At 42.0% G+C, this 13,648-nt stretch overlaps 1 protein-coding gene across 1 annotated transcript in view; it reads right to left on the bottom strand.

Moving 5' to 3' along the window:
* Positions 1–13,648, bottom strand: part of Baz2b (bromodomain adjacent to zinc finger domain 2B) — a 219,150-nt gene that overhangs the window by 159,368 nt on the left and 46,134 nt on the right. The window contains exon 2 of the mRNA XM_051166087.1: positions 8,418–8,459. The gene's annotated coding sequence lies outside the window, so the exon portion shown is untranslated. The remainder of the gene's footprint in view (positions 1–8,417; positions 8,460–13,648) is intronic.

The following is a 13,648-nucleotide window of genomic DNA, read 5'->3' as shown; positions in this document are numbered from 1 at the left end:
AAAAAGGAAAACTACCTTGAAATATTGCCCATTTTATATACCAGTAAGATATCCATGGCTCATGGGAAGAAGTGACTTTAAGGTTTTGAGATTTCAAGGAAGGAACAAACAAAGGTATTGGTTAAACTCCCAAAGTAGGTTTAAGTAAAACATGAAGAATGTGACTCCAATGCCACAATGTTGCCATAAAACAGGGTGAAGAACTAATTCTTATGAATGAGCAAAAAACAGAAAGTGAGATTTGATTCCCTCCTGGTAAAAATACAGCCAACAATGCTAAAATGTCGAGGAAGATTCAGAATATATGACAGAAAGTTAATGATAGAGCAGCGCAGGGTTGAGACAACTATAATTTTCAAAGTTCTACTACAGGCAAAATGCTATCAAACAGCGCCAGATGCCACAGAGAAATCTTCTGTTTTAAACTTCATTACCTTAGCTGAAGAAGCTATCACAGCGCAGCCACAGCCCAGCATTGTAGCCAGCCAGCACACATTAGGTTTTGTCAGGATAAGACCCTCCAACAGCAGAACGAGAAGGACACCCTGAGGACTAGGTGAGTTTTTTTTAAGGACTAAAATGACATAAACCTTTTTTGGTATAGATAGTGCTATTGCATGGCTAACAGACCACATAATAGTATAAATATAACTTATAAGCACTAAAAAACAAACAAACAAAAAAATTTGGTAACTTGCTTCATTGTAATATTTGTATTACTAGGGTGGTTTGGAACAAAATCACAAAAAAAAAAAAAAAAAAGATGAGTTAAGTGCAGCTTAAATGAAGACAGCACTATAATTGTAAGTGATCAATCCCTACCAGATATTTAACTTTGTACTCCCCTGGTGTGTGCAAGCCCAGAGTTCAATCTCTACAGCAAAGCCAATATTCCCGCCTTCTCTTCCTCCCCTTTCCCAGCTTTCTGTCTTCTATACATTTAAATGCAACAAGTTATCAACACACTAAGAGAGCGAAAGGCCTATAAATTTGTTCTACATCACGCTTAGCACAGGCCACTTTACTATACAAATATTAGCTGGATTATTACTAGGTACAAGATACTATTACACACTCTAATGGAGCTGTGAGAATGAATAAAATACACTGTATGCCTTCACTAGATCAAAAAGCATCTACAATTTAATACAGGAAATAGCTGAACACACAGCTCATCATGCAAGGCATCTAAGATGACAATAATAACGTTATAAAACTTTAGTTGTACATACACCCCTTTTGAAGAAAGAAAATCTTACAAATGGATGCCCTGGAGGGACTTAATTAGATTCTTACAGTAATGAAATGTACAAAGATAAAGCTGTGAATGAGATGAACTCCTTCTTAGGCTTGAGGATCTTATCCAAATATAATACCAAAACAAATGAGCAGATGCCAAAAAAGAAAGCCACCAGATTCCAACTTGGTGTCACATGACGGCTTTACAAAGATTAATCATCACCCAGGCAACTTAACAGAGAAAGGGCTTATGTAGCGCACAGTTCCAAGTTCACTATGTCTGCACTTAACAAGGCAAGAGCAAAGAATGTATGCACAAAAATGGTCAGCTTGCTTTCAACACTTATCAGCCCAGCTCCCGCAATTCCTACACTGATTAAGAAAGGTCAAGGCAGTATCTCACAGGCCTGGTCATGTGTGCATCTCCTATGTGATTTTAGAGAATTGGTGATAACTATCACAGTTCCACCCCTTGTCAAATTGACCCTCTAACACATCAGTTTTACACCCAAACACCCGTGTCCTGTCCTGTCCGCACAGGCTTATCACATTATACCATGAAGTACATTCAGGCCAACTTTGAAAGTCTCCACTGCCTTTTTTCTAACATTTTAAAAGGCCAAAGTTTTTTTTAACTGTGAGATACTGTAAAATAAAAAACAAGTAAGCAGGGTGGTGGTGGTGGCTCACGCCTTTGATCCCAGCACTTGGGAGGCAGAGGCTGGTGGATCTCTGTGAGTTAAGGCCAGCCTGGTCTACAAAGATATTTCCAGAACAGCCAGTATTGATACAGAGAGACCCTTTCCCAAAAGAACAAAAGCCCCAAAACCAACCAAGCAACCAACCAACCAAACAAACAAACAAAAAAGCCAAGTTACAAATTTCCAACATATAACAGTACAAAATAAACATTCCCATTTCAAAATGGAAGAACAAGGGCATAACATGAAACACTAGAACAAAACGAAAATCCAACAAGTCAAACACCAAATCCTGCAGTTCTGTGCCTGGCACCTGGGGCTCATAATGTTGTGTTCCAGGCTCTAGCTGTCAGCCCTGCTCCTCCAGCTCTTCCATCTGTAGCATACAATCAGTTCTCACCTAGGCTGGCTCTGCTCCATGCCCACAACTCTCCTTGGTGGGTATCTCATCAATGACCTGGTGTCTCCATGGCAACCAAGGCTTCACACAGTGGCCTCCAGACTCTCACACAGTGCCTAGTCTCAGCAGTTTTCCATTGACCCTTCCATCTTGCATTTGCTGTGCCTCTAAGACAGCACCACCTGGACCATGTTTCCAAGGTCTTTCAGCTCAAGATGTAAGTTGTACCCCCACCCTCCCGGACTGCTAATCCTGAGAAAACACTTTTCTAGGCAGTTGCTTTCAGGGATCAAGGAAGCTCCTTGATCTAAGGGCTTTCTTCCCTTAGATGAACTTGGATCTTCACAAAAATGAAGGCTTGGATAGGTGGGGCTTTGCTCTCAGGACACCTCTATTACCCATATCACAGTAGGCTTACTGTCCGTGGTGCTGACCTCCTTAGCAATCACAGCTGATTTCACATCACCAGGCTGAATGTCCTGTCCTGAAATTTCCTCTACCAAACGACTCCATCATGTCAGGATTAACTTCATGTAGGTTGGCAGTACTCTTGCTAAACTAAGCCAGATTATTGGCCAAAGTATCACCCAAGTGCCCCTGGCCCAGTACTACTTGTTTGGCTCTGAACCCTCAGAAGCCAGGCCCCAGCTGTCTCCATTCCCTTTGGCATTCCTAGCCTCTAAACTGCAAGAATGGCCCATTAAGCCAAGCATCATGGCGCACACGTTTAATGCCAGCACTCAGAGGCAGAGGAAGGTGGATCTCTGTGAGGTCGAGGCCACCTGGTCTTACATAGCAAGTTTCAGAACAACCAGGGCTATACAGAGAGACCATGTCTCCAACAAACAAAACAAGGGCTGGTTATGCTGATTCTAGAAATCATTGGTTTTTCTAGCACAACAATCCAAACTCTTTCACATTCCTCCCACATAATAGCTCCAAAGTCATGCTTATCAGCAGCAGGCCTCATTCTCAGTAATAATGTCTGCCCTGGTCTTCTCTTGTTGCTATGATAAAACCCTCTGACCTGCAGGAGAGAAGGTTCTATGTAGCACACAATCCCAGGGTACAGTCCTCACATCCATAGAGAGTAGCAGGTAATGGATGCATGTTAAGTGTTCAGTTCACCCTTTCCACTTCTGCAACCCTGGCCCCACCCAAAAGTAAGATGGGCCTGCCAGAAACAACTAACAACACAAGACAATCTCTCTCAGACTTGCGCAAAGGTCCAGCTCCAACACTAACCATTACACTTTCTAACTACATTTGAATTTGTCCGTAACTACTGTGGTATGTCTGAATGACTTAAGAATTTGTTAAATGGTATGCGTGTGTGTGTGTGTGTGTGTGTGTGTGTGTGTGTGTGTGTGTGTGTGTGTGTAGATATAGATAGATATAGATATATAGTTTTGTTTTTTGAAACAGTCTCTGTGTAGTCTTGGCTGTCCTAGACTCGCTTTGTAGACCAGGCTGGCCTCAAACTCACAGCAATCCACCTGCCTCTGCCTCCTGAGTGCTGGGATTAAAAGTGTGCACCACCACGCCAGGCTTTGGTATGGGTATTTTTTAAAGTCTAACACAGGGAACGGAAAGATGGCTCAGAGGTCAAGAGCACTGTCTGCTCTTCCAGAGGTCTGAGTTCAATTCCCAGGAACCATGTGGTGACTCATAACCATCTATAATGAGATCTGGTGCCCTCTTCTGACAGGCAGGCACACATGCAGGCAGAACATTGTATACGTAATAAATAAATCTTTTTTTAAAATGGCAACAAACTAGTTACAAACTAGCACACAGTGACCTCATTACTTGCAGTCTACGTCTATCTAAAACTTATTGTCCTTCCTATCCGCCCTGCATCATAATGTTCAATTACACATGCTAAAATCCTCATTTTATTTTAATGTAGGAAAACTAAAGATACTAAATAACTAGCACTTTCGGTATGTTTAGGACTACCAACAACCACTTGCTGAGTACACTGGAAAACTTTATGTATTCAAAAATCAGTCCAAAATATAAGTTGGCTGGGTGTGGTGGCACACGCTTTTAATCCCAGCACTCGGGAGGCAGAGGCAGGTGGATTGCTGTGAGTTCCAGGCCAGCTTGGTCTACAAAGCAAATCCAGGACAGCCAAGGCTACACAGAGAAACGCTGTCTCAAAAAAAACCAAGACAAACAAACAAAACCAAAACCAAAGACCAAAAGCAAACTATAAGTCAGTGAATGATCAGTAAAACAAAACAGATAAAAATTATTACCAAACTATTAGGGACAGAGAATCATTTTCAATTAGGATGCTTAGGAAAGACTTCAGAGAGATGACTGAATAGATGGAGCATTAGAAGGAAGATCTCCTTCATCAGATTTTTTTTTTTTTTTTGAGACAGGGTTTCTCTGTGTAGCCTTGACTTGACTATCCTGGACTCACTTTGTAGACCAGGCTGGCCTCAAATTCACAGCGATCCGCCTGCCTCTGCCTCCCAAATGCTGGGATTAAAGGCATGAGCCACCACCGCCACCCAGAATAATTTTTTTAAAGATTGAAAAGATAGAAAGTTTATTCTATGTAAAAACAATGATATAGCTATAAGAATAACACAATACAGCTTTAATGTAACATGTAGTTTGTATGGAATACAATATTAAGTCATTATCCTTGAATACTATAATGTATACAGGAGCCAATGAGAGGATAAAGTATAGATCTGAACTAGTAGGAAGCAGGCAGTCACCAAATGTCTAACAGGGAAATACTTTAGCTCGACTAAACTGAGGATCAGGAACAAATTTTGATAGAATTGACAATGCTCTCCCCCCCAAAAAACAAACTAAACCAAACAAACAAACAAAAACAGTGGGACAGTTTTGTTATTTGTCTAGATTGCAGTATAGAGGGAAAGAATAATAATTATAGATTTCCTTTTTTTCTAAATCTTCCTAAAATGTTTTTTTTTTTTTAAGATTTATTTATTATTATGTATACAGTGCTCTGCCTGCATGTACACCTGCAGGCCAGAAGAGGGCATCAGATCACATTATAGATGGTTGTGAGCCACCATGTGGTTGCTGGGAATTGAACTCATGACCTCTGGAAGAGCAGTCAGTGCTCTTAACCTCTAAGCCATCTCTCCAGCCCCTTCCTAAAATGTTTTAAGGAAAAATATATCTGTATATTATAGAACATAGAAATGTTGCCTCAGGTTGGGCATTGTGGCGCACGCCTTTAACCCCAGCACTGGGAAGCAAGGCGGATGGAGCTCTGCGAGGTCAAGGCCAGCCAAGGCCACACAGAGAAACCCTGTCTCGCGGAGAAAACAAACAAACAAACCCAAAAGTAGAAAAATAAAAAGATATATTGCCTCTACCTTTAGCTTTGATTTTGTTCTGTTTTGTTTTGTTGGTCCCCCCGCCCCTGCCAAGACAGGGTTTCTCTATATTATCTTGACTGTCCTGGACTCGCTTTTTAGACCAGGCTGGCCTCGAACTCACAATGATCCGCCTGCCTCTGCCTCCCATGTGCTGGGATTAAAGGTGTGCGCCACCACCACCTGGCAGCTTTAGCTTTGAAACAGCTGTTCACTTTAATAACTGTGTCATCTCATGATACCAGCTGACTAGGTCCTTGGCTCCCACTACCTTGGAATTACTAACTAAGCCTTCCTCAGGCCCAGGCTTGAGTGAGAACCACCCTTCACTAGCAGCCCCATGAATCAGCGCTGTGACCCAGCCTCCCTTGACTGGAAGGTGTGAAGAAAGGCTCACAACTCTGCCATCATCACAAGTGAAGTTTCTACCCATAGTCACTTAATCTCAAAGGAGCACTTCCCATCTTTGTTTAGTACCTGACACCACTGAACATCGTCTCTTCCTGAAATTCTTGGCTGTGGGACAACTGCAATTAGCTACTTAATCATCTTAAAGCAGGACATACCACACAGAAGGCTACCACAGAAATGCTTTAGTATGTTGTTGGAAAATATTGAGTTATGTCAACAAAATTCTGATTATTAAAAACACCAAGAAACTTTATACATAACTCAGTGATAGAGCACCCGCCTAGTGCGCAAGGCCAGGACTCCATCCTACCACAAAAGCAGAAGAGGAAAGGGGAGAGGAAGGGAAGAGGAGGGGGGAGAGGAAGAGAAGAGGAAAGGGGAGAGGAAGGGAAGAGGAGGGGGAGAGGAAGAGAAGGAAGAGGAAAGGGGAGAGGAAGGGAAGAGGAGGGGGAGAGGAAGAGAAGAGGAAAGGGGAGAGGAAGGGAAGAGGAAGGGAAGAGGAAAGGGGAGAGGAAGGGGAGAGGAAGGGGAGAGGAAGAGGAGAGGAAAGGGGAGAGGAAGGGGAGAGGAAGGGAAGAGGAAAGGGGAGAGGAAGGGAAGAGGAAAGGGGAGAGGAAGGAAAGAGGAAACAAGGGGAGAGGAAGGGAAGAGGAAAGGGGAGAGGAAGGGAAGAGGAAAGGGGAGAGGAAGGAAAGAGGAAAGGGGAGAGGAAGGGAAGAGGAAAGGGGAGAGGAAGGGAAGAGGAAAGGGGAGAGGAAGGGAAGAGGAGGGGGGAGAGGAAGAGAAGAGGAAAGGGGAGAGGAAGGGAGAGGGGGGAGAGGAAGAGAAGAGGAAAGGAGGAGGGGAGGGAAGGGAAGAGGAGGAAAGGGGAGAGGAAGGGGAGAGGAAGAGAAGAGGAAAGGGGAGAGGAAGGGGAGAGGAAGGGAAGAGGAAAGGGGAGAGGAAGGGAAGAGGAAAGGGGAGAGGAAGGGAAGAGGAAAGGGGAGAGGAAGGGAAGAGGAAAGGGGAGAGGAAGGGAAGAGGAAGGGGGGAGGAAAGGGGAGAGGAAGGGAGAGGAAAGGGGGAGGAAGGGAAGAGGAAAGGGGAGAGGAAGGGAAGAGGAAAGGGGAGAGGAAGGGAAGAGGAAAGGGGAGAGGAAGGGAAGAGGAAAGGGGAGAGGAAGGGAAGAGGAAAGGGGAGAGGAAGAGAAGAGGAAAGGGGAGAGGAAGAGAAGAGGAAAGGGGAGAGGAAGGGAAGAGGAAACGGGGAGAGGAAGGGAAGAGGAAAGGGGAGAGGAAGGGAAGAGGAAAGGGGAGAGAAAGAGAAGAGGAAAGGGGAGAGGGAAGAGAAGAGGAAAGGGAGGGAGAAGAGGAAAGGGGAGAGGAAGGGAAGAGGAAAGGGGAGAGGAAGGGAAGAGGAAAGGGGAGAGGAAGGGAAGAGGAAAGGGGAGAGAAAGAGAAGAGGAAAGGGAAAAGGCAGGGAAAAGAGGAAAGGGGACACTTAAGAGAAAGCAAGGCTGCTTCTATAACCATCCATGAGACAAAACAATCAGAAAGAAAGCCTTTAGAGAAACACAAACTCTCTACTCAGTACAATCCAGCAAACTTAAAACAATTTCCAAAAGGAATTCTGAACATAATTACAAAGATGGTCTCCACATGGCCCTCTACCTTTCACACAGCTTTACAGCTTCTGTTGCCTACGGCCTGCGAGCTTAGTTAGCAAAGCGTGCAGGAAGTGGGCTCAATAAACAATTTACCCAAAGCTCATTCCTCTGTTACTTATGAAGACACATTTTTTTCTTTTCGTTTGGCTTTTTTTGTTTTGTTTTGTTTTTGAGAAAAACAAAATGAAAAGATGACAGTATGATTCACAGCAAAATACACATGCAATAACTTGTTATAAATTAAAAAATCATCTTAAATGATTTTAAAGTACCTTAAAGGTATTTTACAAGTATTTAAATAACTAGAAATATTAAACTTGAGTCACTGAAAATATACACATTCAACTGGCTCGTGGGAGAAAACTGTAAGAGTTATATTGATAGATATCCCTTAATTCTTTTTTAAAAGATTTACTTATTTTATTTTGATATATATGAGTGCTCTATCTGCATATACACCTGCATGCCAGAAGAGGACATCAGATCACATTATAGATGGTTGTAAGCCACCATGTAGTTGCCGGGAATTGAACTCAGAACCTCTGGAAGAACAGACAATGCTCTTAACTGCTGAGACATCTTTCTAGTCTCTTAACTCAATTTTTATTCTCAGAGAAAACAAATCATCCTTAGAAAAGTGACTTTGGTCTTACTGTGTCAACGTGGTCAATCTTGTGGCATCACTGTTGAGAAACCTGCAACAGGAAAGCAGAATTAGCAATCAGCTGAATCACACTTGAGTAAGTAATTTCAGAAACCATTTCTTTAGAGCTCTGCCTTTATTCTACATACATTAACCTAAAGTGAAGGAAATACAAAATTAGCAAGACACAAAATGTCTGACACTTTATTACTGTGTGGCAGGGTGGGCTTTGTTCAGAGTCAGCAATACTATTTACTTAAAAATAAACTATAGGACATTGGGGCTGCAGGTCTTGTTTATTTTCAGATATTTACTTAAAAAAAAAAAAAAAGAACCGCTGTGTCTTAGATATCTCACAAAGTGGGACTGATTATAAATACTTCCTCTAAGATTAGCAGTCCAACCTATAGCCAAAATGTCATTTATTGAAAACAGGAGAAATTGCTTCACACTAATCCTTATCAAAGATTAAAAGTATCACTGGGATGGATCCAATATAAGCCTCGAACCCAAGGGAAACTGTACACTAAGCCACTTCCTAAGCTATTAATGACTTGCAGTTTATCCCTGAGAAATCTGACCTTCTAGAAACTTCTTCATTAACAAGGCTTTATTTAAGACATCTCTTAAATGCTTTAGTATTAAAAGAATAACACACTTGTCAGTGTTTTAAGGTTAATGGCTTTCATGTGTTGTTTTAACAAATCCTCCTATCAACTCCTGCAAAGAAACAGGAGGTGAGTAATCATCAGCACACACTCAGGGAGGAGCTTGCACCACGGTGGAGAATAGACCAAACAGAAGGAGCTGTCACGGCCTTTGTAGACACCAGGCACACAGATGGTGCACTGGCATTCATGCAGGCAAAACACTTGTGAACATAAAACAAAACAACAAAATACAAAACAGATGCCACCTTGATATCCCAGTCCACACCACTAGCTCTAAGTTCCCTGAGGAAAGGTCGCAGGAGCCCTGCTGTTACCGCTGGGACCTAGCAGCTAGTCAGGCGCTGAGTAAATGAGTGAACAAGTAGCTGCATCTGCTAAGATATAATCATCTATAGAGAGATGCAAATATAACTTAAAACACAATTACTATTGCCTATTTAAGTAAAATAAGCCATAGCAACCCAGTGGACATTTTTAAAAGCCACTGCAGGAAACATTTAAAATTCTTACACTTAAGTAAACAAATAAAACAAGGTGGTGAGTGATGGAAAACTGGGGGTTGTGGATTACAGTAGGGTCTGGATCATTAAGACTTAACGCTTGTGGAAGTAATTGAAAACCCAAGGTGTTTTTTGTTTGGTTGTTTGGTTGGTTGGTTTGTTGTTGTTGTTGTTAAAACCTTATGCATGCTATGTGGGTAAACGTGCTTGCACAGCCATGTGTGAGAGTCTACAGTAGGGTAAAGGTCAGGAGACCTCAAATGTCTAAGGGTTCTCCAAACCCCTCCTCCCATCACACTGTAGATGCTCTGGGACTGGGAATAGCATAGCACCTGGCTTTATGTGGGGTCTGTGGACCAGACACTGTTCTTTATGTTTACAGAGCAAAGCATCTTCCACTGAGCCATCTCCCAGGGCAGGATACGAGAGGAATGCATGTTAAATTAATGATGATACCAAAAACCATTCAATATTCTAAGTCACATGGTAAAATAAACATGTAGAGCAGGGTGATTTTTGTTTTGAACAGCCAGTAAAGTCCATGTTACTATCACTCATTCAAGTGGAGGTGTTCCCACAAGCAGGTAAAATTTTAAATAATGTATGATACTGAAAATGTAAAACTAATAAGAGGCTTCATAGCTTCCATTTCATCAAGTTATCTAGACTTTTAGTCTGGTTAATTTTGGAGTTTGGTATTTTTTTTAATTTCCAACTTTTTTTTTTACAATAAAGTTTATTTAAATTTTTTAAAATAAAATGCAAGATTTGAAAATAAGTCATATAAGAGTACAGTTCAAATCAAGAGTGCAGCTGCTTCATTAAGGTAAATGGAGAAAGAACAGAATGCCCAGCAGCACTGGAGGGATTCATATAGAGAAGGCGCCTGAGGAACAAAGGGGCGTCACAAGGCTTGCTGACTCGAAGCAGAAAAATGGAAGACGGCAAAGACAAGTGAAGAGCATCTCTGCAGAGCAGCTGTACTGAGGAGCTTCAAATAATAGGGAGGAGTCAGGGAAGATGAGCCTGCGAACATTTCCCTCTCAACTACCTCACACCATCAAGGCAGACCACAAGAGGCTACATCGACTGTATTCTCTGGGTCCAAAGGACTGCCTTCAATGAACGCCATGCCTTTCAAACAGAAAAGCAGTGACTACTATTTGATACGATTTAAGCTGCAAACATTTGTTTCCATATTGAACTGGGTGATGAATAAAACAAGCTGGTGTTAGTTATTTCTTTCTGTCCTTCCAGGCTGTTATGTAGATACGGATATCCTCCCTCTGTACCCATGGAAACACTATGCTCTCCTTTTAATCTTACAATAAATGGTAAAAGAGTTAGTTCAAGTATAACTACACTTTCTATAAAGCTGCAATGTTGAAGAGGTAATAAAATTTATGTAAATAGGTGAAAAGAATATTCATATACTAGATAAAAAAATAAAAGTAAATGCTCTGTTTTTATTTTGAAAAAGTACAAGACTATGTTAAATATACATATACTTTACTTAAAATATATATGCTTTACTGAAAGCCTAAGTTCACAGTATTAAATATGAGTTTTTCTTGTCACAGCACGTTTTACACATGACTTAGTGGGTACTTGCAGAGGAAGAAAAACTGTGTGGAACTAAAATGACTCCAGAGAATAAAGCCAGACAAAATAAAACTTGTCATAAAATTCTCAAGTGGCTTTTATAAGGAACAGATAACTCTTTAAAATAATGTTAAAACTAGGAAATGTAGTCAAATTACACATATAAAAAGTAATGTTTTATTTTATGAAAATATAATTCAACTAATATATCGGTTATGTACCATTTCTCTACAAGTCACCGTTATATTATACAGAGAGTCTTCGGCTGTATGGAGCCTCAGAAACCAGTATTTCCTACCTACAGATGTGACCGAACCATTTTAGTCATTTTTTAATGAACGTTTTTCAAGAAATTAGCATGTACTGCTTTCATCTTTACTCTTACTCTGCCCCAAATCAGAAGCATGTTCTTTTTTTTAAGTTTTTTACATTACTTATTGTTATTATTGTTTTTGTTCTTGCTGTTGTTATTATTATTATTATTGTGTGTGCATGTGTGCGTGTGCATGTGTGTGTGTGCATCTGTATGTGTGTGTGCGTGCGTATGTGTGCGTGTGCATGTGTGTGCACCTGTATATGTGTGTGCGTGTGTGCGCGTGTGTGTGCATGTGTGCGTGTGCATCCTGTATGTGTGTGTGCGTGCGTGTGTATGTGCGTGCGTGCCTGTGTGCGTATGTGTGTGCATGTGTGCGTGTGCACCTGTGTGTGTGTGTGTGCGCGTGCGCGTGTATGTGCGTGCGTGCGTATGTGTGTGCATGTGTGTGTGTGCATGTGCGTGCACCTGTATATGTGTGTGTGTGCGCGTGTGTGCGTGCGCGTGTGTGTGTGTGTGCACCTGTATGTGTGTGTGTGCATGTGTGTGTGGGCGAGTGTGCGCGCGTGTTTTCATGTGTACCACAGGTGAAGTTAGGAAACAGTTTTCGGCCATCAGCTCTTCCCTTCCAGGGACTGAAGTGAGGTCATCGGGCAGCAAGCTCATTTCCCTGAGCCACGTCACCAGGCTAGGCTTTTTTTATTTCATGAATGTTAGCATACAATTTTACCCTGTACTTGACAATATCCTGTAACTGAAGTATTTATATCTGCTGAAAGGAATGAAAGAAATGATACCTCTTTATTTTGTTCAGCCAGCTCAACATGGAAAGAAATATTGATGACACCTGTAGTCATTAAAAGCAACAGTTACTCAAGGTTTGTTTTGTTTGTTTCCAAGACAGGGTTTTTCTGTGTAGCCTTGACTGTCCTGGAACTTGCTCTATAGACCAGACTGGTCTTGAACTGAGAGAGCCACTTGCCTTTGCCACCTGAGTGTTGGGATTAAAGGCATGCGCCGCCACCACCACCCAGCCTGAAGATTTTTTTTCCTCTGTGTTGTTTAAGAGGTAGTTACATTAAAACAAACAAAACAAAAACACCCCTGAAGATATAACTCTGTGGTAGTATGTTTGTCTGACATGTATAAGGTTTAGGTTTGAATCCCAGAGCAGATATAAATAAATAATCATTTCCCAAGATGAAGATAAGAAAAATAATTTCGGGCCAGCGAGATGGCTCAGTGATGAAGAGCACTGGCTGCTCTTCCAGAGGTCCTGAGTTCAATTCCCACCAAACACATGTTGGCTCAAAACCATCTGTAATAAGATCTGGTGCCCTCTTCTGGCCTGCAGATATACATGCAGGCAGAACACTGTATACATAATAACAAATAAATAAATCTAAAAATAATAATAATTTCACAAATCACATGCGTTTAATGTGTTTCAAGCATTGCAAACAGATTATGAACATAAGGCAAATTTTTTTTTAAATCATAGACTTCTTTTTCCCTTATTATTTAATCCTAAGGACAGACCCCATAGTCTGAACTAGACCCCCAGGATCACAGGCAATTCCTATTTAGAGCAGAGAAGAGGGCATGTATAAAGAGAAAACTGAGGGTTGGAGATGGCTCAGTGGTTAAGAGGGGGCTGCCCTTACAGAGGACACAGGTTTGGGTGCCAGCACCCACTATTTCCTCTAACTCCAGTCCAGCAGACCTGACACTCCCTTCTGACTGAATGACGAAAAGAAGCAAAAAGGAAGGACATGACTGTAGGCCTGGGGGAAGAGAAGGTTTATTGTAGATAAAAGGGAGAGCATAGCCAGAGGCAGGGACATCCAGGAACGTCCAGGGTTCACGGCCCTGAGCCATGGAGGGAAAAGGAGAGAGGTAAACTGGGTGAAGCAGCCCAGGGGGCAAAAGCTAAGAAAGAATATGTAACCAAAATGGCTGGGTTACACAGGAAGGAACCTCTGGAGGAGGGGCAGCCCAGCCCCTGGGCTGGAGATTTTGTGTATATGTTGCACGGGCGGGGGGGGGGGGCTGGGGGAGGGGAGGGGTGTAATATCGAGAGGTATGCCAGCCATACATACCCTGTAAGCACTGAGGGACACTTGAAAAACCTGGTGGCAAGGTCTAGTGTTTTTTG

Source organism: Acomys russatus, chromosome 24 (assembly GCF_903995435.1).
Source record: "Acomys russatus chromosome 24, mAcoRus1.1, whole genome shotgun sequence".
Classification (NCBI taxonomy): domain Eukaryota; kingdom Metazoa; phylum Chordata; class Mammalia; order Rodentia; family Muridae; genus Acomys; species Acomys russatus.
The sequence above is the reverse complement of the archived record's forward strand: the minus strand, read 5'-3'. Positions and strand labels throughout refer to the sequence as shown.